The sequence below is a fragment of the Eubalaena glacialis genome, chromosome 10 (genome assembly GCF_028564815.1).
Source record: "Eubalaena glacialis isolate mEubGla1 chromosome 10, mEubGla1.1.hap2.+ XY, whole genome shotgun sequence".
Lineage (NCBI taxonomy): Eukaryota > Metazoa > Chordata > Mammalia > Artiodactyla > Balaenidae > Eubalaena > Eubalaena glacialis.
The window spans coordinates 109638984-109648097 of record NC_083725.1 but is presented as its reverse complement, the minus strand read 5'-3'; the positions used below and the strand labels follow the sequence as shown (position 1 = coordinate 109648097).

The window sequence follows — 9114 nt, the reverse complement described above, 5'->3', positions numbered from 1 at the left end:
AGCTAAAGAAGAAAAAGTGTAATTTGCTTTATTCACAGGACTTTTGTCTTTAGATTTTCTTCCCAGGCTAGTGGGCTGATTGCCCACCAAATGAATTCTCCCTAGACAGAGCTCATAGCTGAAGCCTATGGGATTACTACCTGTTCCCTTGAGTGTTTGTGACTATAGGCGCTGAGACAGGATCAAAGGAAACAACCTGTATTAGTTAGTTTTCTGCTGCAGGAGAGAGGAGCTTCCCAGAGGGGAAAGTTTTCATGTTGTAAATCTTAAGAGACTTCTTATTTGCTCTGTGTGTGTGTGTGTGTGTGTGTGCATGTGATGAGATTGTTTTTGTAATATCTGTCACACCCATGTTGAAATAGTCCTTGTTAGTACTCATTACTTTTAACATTTACCTAGAGTTTAAGAGTGCCAGGCACTATGATTTCTATGCATTATCTTATCTGTTCCTAACAAACAAGCAAACAAACACATTGAAAAGTCTCATGAGATATGTATTATTATGAGAAACAAGGTTTGAAAGCTCAATTAGCTTCCAGGAAGACACTTCTGGGGAGTGGCAGGGGTGGGATATAAACCACATTCCAAAAGATTCTAAATCCTGTGCACTTAAAAACTACTTTCTAGTGGAGCATGCAATTAAAGCAACATTCTATGTATGCAGATATTTAAATATATTGGGCTCCATCTAATATTACTGAATCAATATCTCCAGGACTGGGGTATAGTAATTTACACTTTGAAAAACTTTCCCTGGTCATTTGAATGCTGTTGTCCACAGATTGATATTTAGAGACAAGTGTAGGCTACATACTCACATAACTTCCAGTTAGAAAGCTGCCCATATTATTTTTTATTATCATCATTCATCCACCCATCCATTCATTCAATATTTACAGAATACCTAATGTGTCTAAGGCTCTATACCAGATGTTAAAAGGTCATAGAAAGAAAGCATATTTCAATTGCCTTATAGATGATAGTGAAGGTCTTATATGTAAATAAATAATTTAGATAGGAAGTGATAAATAATAAATAATATTTATTGATACAAGTGAAGTGCTGTGGGTATTCAGTGGAAGAAGAAATTACTTCCAGGGGCAGAAAGTTGACAGGAAACAGTGTTGACCTGGGAAAACTTCAGGGAGAGACTGACTCTTGAATTGGTAGTAAGATTTGGGCATATGGCAATATTTTGTTTCACACGATGCATGTACTGAATAACTGTATATGGCTTTCTGGCTTTGAAGAAGTAAGCGGCCATGTTATGAGAGGGCTTATGAAGAGGGCCTTGTGCCAAAGAACTGTGGATAGTCTCTAAGAGCTGTGAGTAGTCCCTGGCTGACGGCCAGCAAGAAGGTAGGAATCTGTCTTAAATGGCAAGGAGATGAATTCCGTCAATAAATGAGTGAGCTTGGAAGCAGATCCATCCCCAGTTGGGCCTCCAGATGAGTTCCCAGTTCTGGCTGACACCTTGATTGTAGCATCTCAGAGGATGCACTTAAGTGATGTGCAGATTTCTGACTATAAAACTATAAGATAACAATTGTGTGTTTTTTAAGCCCTTAAATTTATGGAAATTTGTTATGCAGCAATAGACACAATTTGGAATTACGATAATACAGATTTATTTCCCTATTGAGGAATAGTTACTTTCTTGGTCTTCTTTTTCAAAACAATGCTACAATAAACATCCTTACATATATGTTCTTACAGATTAAAACTTTTATTTCCATAGATCCATTTGCAAGGCTGAAATTCTGGATGGAAGATTCTTCTTTTAAAAAGATATTGCCAGATTCCTTCTGAAGTAAGGTAACACTTCAATTATCTATTAGCAAATGTGAGAGCATCCTTTCCCTTACATCATAGCAATTAATAGGCATTATCATTCTTCTTCAATTTTTGCCAGCCATATTGGTGGTTATCTCATTGTTACTTTAATTTTCAGCTCCATATTAATAGATTGAGCAACCTTTCCTATGTTGTTTGGCTCTTTGTTTTGATTTTTATTTTTTTACATCTTTATTGGAGTATAATTGCTTTACAATGTTGTGTTAGTCTCTGCTTTATAACAAAGTGAATCAGCTATACACATACATATATCCCCATATCTCCTCCCTCTTGCGTCTCCCTCCCACCCTCCCTATCCCACCCTTCTAGGTGGTCACAAAGCACCAAGCTGATCTCCCTGTGCTATGCATGTTTTGATTTCTTAAACATTGGCACTGTTAGTCTGGTTGTTTACAAGCATAGAGAACTAGAAATCAAGGATCAAACTTGAAGTACTTTTTTCCAACCCCTTTTAGGGCTTCTCTCACATCTTGGTTTCTCAGGCTGTAGATAAGGGGGTTTAACATGGGCATCATGACGCCATAAAACAAAGAAGCCATTTTTTCTTGCTCTTGAGACTCTGTGGTGCGATGGTGCAGATACATGTAAGACAGAGTCCCATAGAAAATGGTGACGGCTGTCAGGTGGGAGCCACACGTGGAGAGGGCTTTTCTCCTCCCTGCAGCAGAAGAGATCTTCAACATGGCAGCCAGGATAAACATGTAGGAAAAGATGACGACCGACACAGTGAACGTCAAGTTAAACCCCACAAAGGCTGCTAGTGGCATGACATTGAAGTAAATACTGGAGTATGAGAGGGCCAGAATTGGGGGTTCATCACAGAAAAATGGTTAATTTTATTGGATTTGCAAAAGTTCAATGAGAAAGTAAAACTTGTGTTTACAGAAGCATTTAGGAAACCCATGAAGTATGAAGGAAACTCATGAAGTATGAAACCCATGAAGTATGAACTGCAGACTCTCTTGGACATAACTGTTCCATAGTGAAGTGGGTTACAGATGGCTACATAACAGTCCACTGCCACAGCAGCGAGGATGTAGCAATTACTTGTTGCAAAAGTACCATAGACTAGTAATTGCACCATACATCCTATGAATGAGATGGATTGTTCTGTCCCTACAAAGTTTTGCAACATCTTGGGAGTGATAGCAGAGGTGTAGCAGAGATCAACAAATGCCAAGTTTTGGAGAAAAAAGTACATGGGAGTGTGAAGGGAAGAATCAATCTTGATGAATAGGATCATGCCAATGTTACCCTCTAGAATGAGCACACTTGTGTTGACCAGCAAATCCCAGGAGGATGAATTCAGTCACTTCAGTGCCATTGTTTTGTTCCATGGCTAGCAAAATTAAATATATAAAGTTGCAAAGGAAGAGGAGCAGAGAAAACTAAGACCATTGTGATCCTTTAACTAATGGTATATTTAATTTCATAGTGGGGTGTCAGAGAATATTTTCCATGATATAATTGAGTTAGATTTTAAAGGCTGAACCTTGACACCTAACTTAGATATTTTCATCTATACTTTGGAGAAGTTGTGTGTGTTCTGTGTTCTCAGTGTGTGAGAAGTACAGAACAGAAGTAGCTGTGTTCTCAGTGTGCAAACTGACAGTATTTAATACATACATCAATTCGGGAAGATATAAGAATACTGTTTTATTTAATTAGGCTTTCTTTTATACTATCTATATTTTAATTAGAAATCCCAATTTGCCTAAATACTAATCATTATATTTGAAAATTTGACATATGCATGGGGTTCTATATGATCTTGTTCCCACCTAGCTCCATATTTTCATTTTATTCTTTTTCATTCCTTAGAAGCTCTTCTCTGCCATGATGGTCACGTGGAATTGTAGAGTCCTTCACAGAACTGTTTATCAAAGTATTTATGGTAAAGGATAATTTTCTTTATAAAATTTCCAATCTGTTGTGGTCCCATGTTTGTAAAAAACATAAAAAGTTCTCAGCATTGTCAAAAATTTGTGATGGTTTAAATGCTCAGTCTCACTTTCTGTAGTTATCTCATCATAGAGTGGAAACAGAGAGTCCAAGGACTGGTGCTGGTTCATGGGCCACACATTGAGTAGCACTGCTCTATGGTGTCCATCCATCCTAATTTACCTATGTGCTTTCCTAGTGATGGATAGCAGATTGCCTACAACTTGTCTCCACTACAAATAACTCAGTGTGAAATTTTTCTAGGGTGTATTCCTAGGGACAAAATTTTTGTGTCTGAGGGTATGCACATATTTCATTTGACCAAGTTTTTCCAGATCATTTTATATAACGGATGCGCCAGTGTACACGCCTACTAATTTTGCATGGGGGTCCCCACATCCTCACTTCCTAGTGAGCATTGATATTTTCCTAATATTTTTTGGTCAGGAAAATAGGTGTAAAGTGATGTCTCATTTTTGGTTTTTTCCCTTTAGTTACAAGTAGATTTGATCATTATGTAAACGTTCTTAGAATTTTGGGATTTTATTATTTTGTAAATTGCCTGTTAAAATTTTTTGTAAATGTTTCTAGTGAACTGATTTTACATGTTCTTTGTTTATCCAAGATTTAAATCTCTTGTCAGTTGACTTGACAAATATTTTCTCACATTCTATCATCTATTATTTTGTCTATGATATCTTTCACAGAACAGAAATCCTTAAATTTAAAATAACAATCTAGGGAGGAGCTTCAAGATGGCAGAGGAGTAAGACGTGGAGATCACCTTCCTCCCCACAAATACATCAGAAATACATCTACATGTGGAAAAGCTCCTACAGAACACCTACTGAATGCTGGCAGAAGACCTCAGACTTCCCAAAAGGCAAGAAACTCCCCACGTGCCTGGGTAGGGCAAAAGAAAAAACAGAGACAAAAGAATAGGGACAGAACCTGCAACTCTGTGAAGGAGCTGTGAAGGAGGAAAAGTTTCCACACACCAGGAAGCCCCTTCACTGGCGGAGATGGGGGGTGGCTGGGTGGGGGAAGCTTCGGAGCCACAGAGGAAAGCGCAGCAACAGGGGTCCAGAGGGCAAAGCGGAGAGATTCCCGCACAGAGGATTGGTGCCGACCAGCACTCACCAACCTGAGAGGCTTGTCTGCTCACCCGCCGGGGCGGGTGGGGGCTGGGAGCTGAGGCTCGGGCTTCGGAGGTCGGATCCCAGGGAGAGGACTGGGGTTGGCTGTGTGAACACAGCCTCAAGGCGGCCAGTGCACCACAGCTAGCTGGGAAGGAGTCCGGGAAAAAGTCTGGACTGGCCGAAGAGGCAAGAGACCATTGTTTCGGGGTGTGTGAGGAAAGCGTATTCAGAGAACTGCCTAAACGAGCTCCAGAGATGGGCGCGAGCTGTGGATATCAGCATGGACCCCAGAGACAGGCATGAAATGCTAAGGTTGCTACTGCAGCCACCAAGAAGCCTGTGTGCAAGCACAGGTCACTATGCACACCTCTCTTCCCGGGAGCCTGTGCAGCCCACCACTGCCAGGGTCCCGTGATCCAGGGACAACTTCCCTGGGAGAACACACGGTGCACCTCAGGCTGTTGCAATGTCACGCTGGCCTCTGCTGCCACAGGCTTGCCCCACATTCCATACCCCTCCCTCCCCCCCTGGCCTGAGTGAGCCAGAGCCCCCTAATCAGCCACTGCTTTAACCCCGTTCTGTCTGGGCGGGAACAGATGCCCTCAGGCGACCTACATGCAGAGGTGGGGCCAAATCCAAAGCTGAACCCCAGGAGCTGTGCGAACAAAGAAGAGAAAGGGACACTTCTCCCAGCAGCCTCAGGAGCAGTGGATTAAATCCCCACAGTCAACTTGATGTACCCGGCATCTGTGGAATACCTGAATAGACAATGTATCATCCCAAAATTGAGGTGGTGGACTTTGGGAACAACTGTAGACTTAGGGTTTGCTGTATGCCACTGACTTTTTTCTGATTTTTATGTTTATGTTTATGTTAGTATAGTTTTTAGCACTTGATATCATTTGTGGATTTGTTTATTGGTTTGGTTGTTATCTTCTTTTTTTTTAATCACTTAAAAATTTTTTTTTATTTTAATAATTTTTAAATTTTAATTACTTTATTTATTTTATTTTTCTTTCTTTTTTTCTCCCTCTTCTGAGCTGTGTGGCTGACAGGGTCTTGGTGCTCCTGCCTGGTGTCAGGCCTGAGCCTCTGAGGTGGAAGAGCTGAGTTCAGGACATTGGTCCACCAGAGACCTCCTGACCCCACGTAATATCAATTGGCGGGAGCTCTCCCAGAGATCTTCATCTCAATGCTAAGACCCAGCTCCACTCAATGGCCAGCAAGTTCCAGTGCTGGACACCCTGTGCCAAACAAATAGCAAGACAGGGATACAAACCCACCCATTAGCAGAGAGGTTGCCTAAAATCATACTAAGTTCACAGACACCCCAAAACACACCACTGGACGTGGCCCTGCCCACCAGAAAGACAAGATCCAGCCCTACCCGCCGGAACACAGGCACCAGTCCCCTCCACCAGGAAGCCTACACAACCCGCTGAACCAACCTTATCCACTGGAGGCAGACACCAAAAACAATGGGAACTATGAACCTGTAGCCTGTGAAAAGGAGACTCCACACACAGTAAGTTAAACAAAATGAGAAGACAGAGAAATATACAGCAGATGAAGGAGCAAGGTAAAAACCCACCAGACCAAACAAATGAAGAGGAAATAGGCAGTCTACCTGAAAAAGAATTCAGAGTACTGATAGTAAAGATGATCCAAAATCTTGGAAATAGGATGGAGAAAATAAAAGAAACATTTAACAGGGACCTAGAAGAACTAAAGAGCGAGCAAACAAACAATGATGAACAATACAATAAATGAAATTAAAAATTCTCTACAAGGAATCAATAGCAGAATAAATGAGGCAGAAGAACGGATAAGTGACCTGGAAGATAAAATAGTGGAAGTAACTACCACAGAGCAGAATAAAGAAAAAGGAATGAAAAGAATTGAGGACAGTCTCAGAGACCTCTGGGACAACATTAAAGTACCAACATTCAAATTATAGGGGTCCCAGAAGAAGAAGAGAAAAAGAAAGGGTCTGAGAAAATATTTGAAGAGATTATAGTTGAAAACTTCCCTAACATGGGAAAGGAAATAGTCAATCAAGTCCAGGAAGTGGAGAGAGTCCCATACAGGATAAATCCAAGGAGAAGCTCGCCAAGACACATATTAATCAAACTATCAAAATTTAAATACAGCTGTGTAGTGGGTTTGTGGCGGCTGGCTGAGACAAAAGGCTTGGTCCAATGAGCCAGAGAGAGAAAAAGAAAACTCGAGCTTCAACCCGGGCAGCGAGATGGATGTTCTGAAATCAGAGATCCTCCAGAAGATGCAGCTTGTGGAGGACAGGAACCTGCTGGTGGAAAATAAAAAATATTTCAAGCGTAGTGAATTTGCAAAAAAAGAAGAGGAACGATATTTTGAAAGATGTGGCTACAAGATACAGTCAAAAGAGGAGGACCAGAAACCATTAACTTCATTGAATTCAGTATTAGAATTTGAACTGGTAGAAGGAAAATTACCCATGACTCTTTCTAGGCAAGAGGTTATCAGGAGATTAAGAGAAAGAGGAGAACCAATCAGACTCTTTGGAGAAACTGATTATGATGCTTTTCAGCATTTAAGAAAAATAGAGATCCTCACACCGGAAGTTAACAAGGGATTGAGGAATGATCTGAAAGCAGCTTTGGATAAGATTGATCAGCAGTACCTCAATGAACTTGTGGGTGGCCAAGAACCTGGAGAGTAAGATGCCCAGAATGATTTGAAAGTTCATGAAGAAAACACCACAACTGAAGAGTTAGAGGCACTGGGATAGTCTTTAGGAAAAGGTGACGATTATAAAGACATGGACATCATTACCAAATTCCTTAAGTTTCTTCTTGGTGTTTGTGCTAAGGAGCTGAATGCCAGAGAGGATTATGTGAAGCGCAGCATGCAGGGTAAACTGAACAGTGCTACTCAGAAACAGACTGAGTCCTATCTCAGACCCCTTTTCAGAAAGCTACGGAAAAGGAATCTTCCTGCCAATATTAAAGAATCCATAACAGATATCATTAAATTCATGTTGCAGAGGGAATATGTGAAGGCTAATGATGCTTATCTTCAGATGGCCATTGGAAATGCCCCTTGGCCCATTGGTGTCACTGTGGTTGGCATCCTTGCCAGAACTGGTAGGGAAAAGATTTTTTTCCAAGAATGTTGCACATGTTTTAAATGATGAGACACAGTGGAAATATATTCAGGGACTGAAGAGGTTAATGACTATTTGCCAGAAGCACTTTCCTACAGATCCATCAAAATGTATGGAGTACAATGCACTATGAGATCTGTGTGTGGTCTGTAAATATCAACAAGAAACTTAAGGAAGACTGGCATGGACTTCCAGAATTACCAACAGGCATGAGGAAAGAAGAAAAAGGGAGTTTCTGGTCTCTGACTTCTGCCTAATGCAACTGTTGGTTTTCAGAACTGTGTTGGCTCTCATGTCACATCTGACTGCCAAGTGATTTTTGTGTCTTGCTTTTATTTTAAATACTAGAAAAATTAAGTTCTAAAGACTTTTCCCCATAATTTAAATGTGTAGACAACAGTCACAGGACAGGGTTTAAAATAACTTTTCCCCTCTAGATATGAAAGTTGCAGTTAGAGGATTAAAAAGGAACATTTGAGGATGGACTTAATTATTTCTGAAAAATATGGTAATTTTCACATTGCCTCTTATGAAGTGTTTATAGAAAAATATTTTTACATTTTTCACCAAAAACATGGAACCATTTAATGAAACTTGATAGTACTTAAATGTTGCTGAACTTTTGCCACCTTGCAATAGATTTGAATGTAAATGCTAAAAAAAATTAAATACTAAGGAAAAATATTAAAAGCAGCAAGGGAAAAGCAACAAATAACATACAAGGGAATCCCCATAAGGTTAAGAGCTGAGCTTTCAGCAGAAACTCCACAAGCCAGAAGGGAGTGGCAGGACAAATTTAAAGTGATCAAAGGGAAAAACCTACAACCAAGATTACTCTACCCAGCAAGGATATCATTCAGATTTGACAGAGTAATTAAAACCTTTACAGACAAGCAAAAACTAAGAGAATTCAGCACCACCAAACCAGGTTTCCAACAAATGTTAAAGGAACTTCTCTAGGCAGGAAACACAAGTGAAGGAAAAGACCTACAATAACAAACCCAAAACAATTAAGATAACAGTAATGGGAACATA

The 9114-nt window shown here is 40.3% G+C and overlaps 2 pseudogenes; one reads left to right on the top strand and one right to left on the bottom strand.

Annotated features, from left to right (window-relative positions):
* Window positions 1–2267: 2267 nt before the first annotated feature.
* LOC133099596 (putative olfactory receptor 5AK3) lies at window positions 2268–3191 on the bottom strand (annotated as a pseudogene).
* A 3991-nt stretch (window positions 3192–7182) lies between these two features.
* LOC133099595 (pre-mRNA-splicing factor 18-like) lies at window positions 7183–8212 on the top strand (annotated as a pseudogene).
* Window positions 8213–9114: the final 902 nt, after the last annotated feature.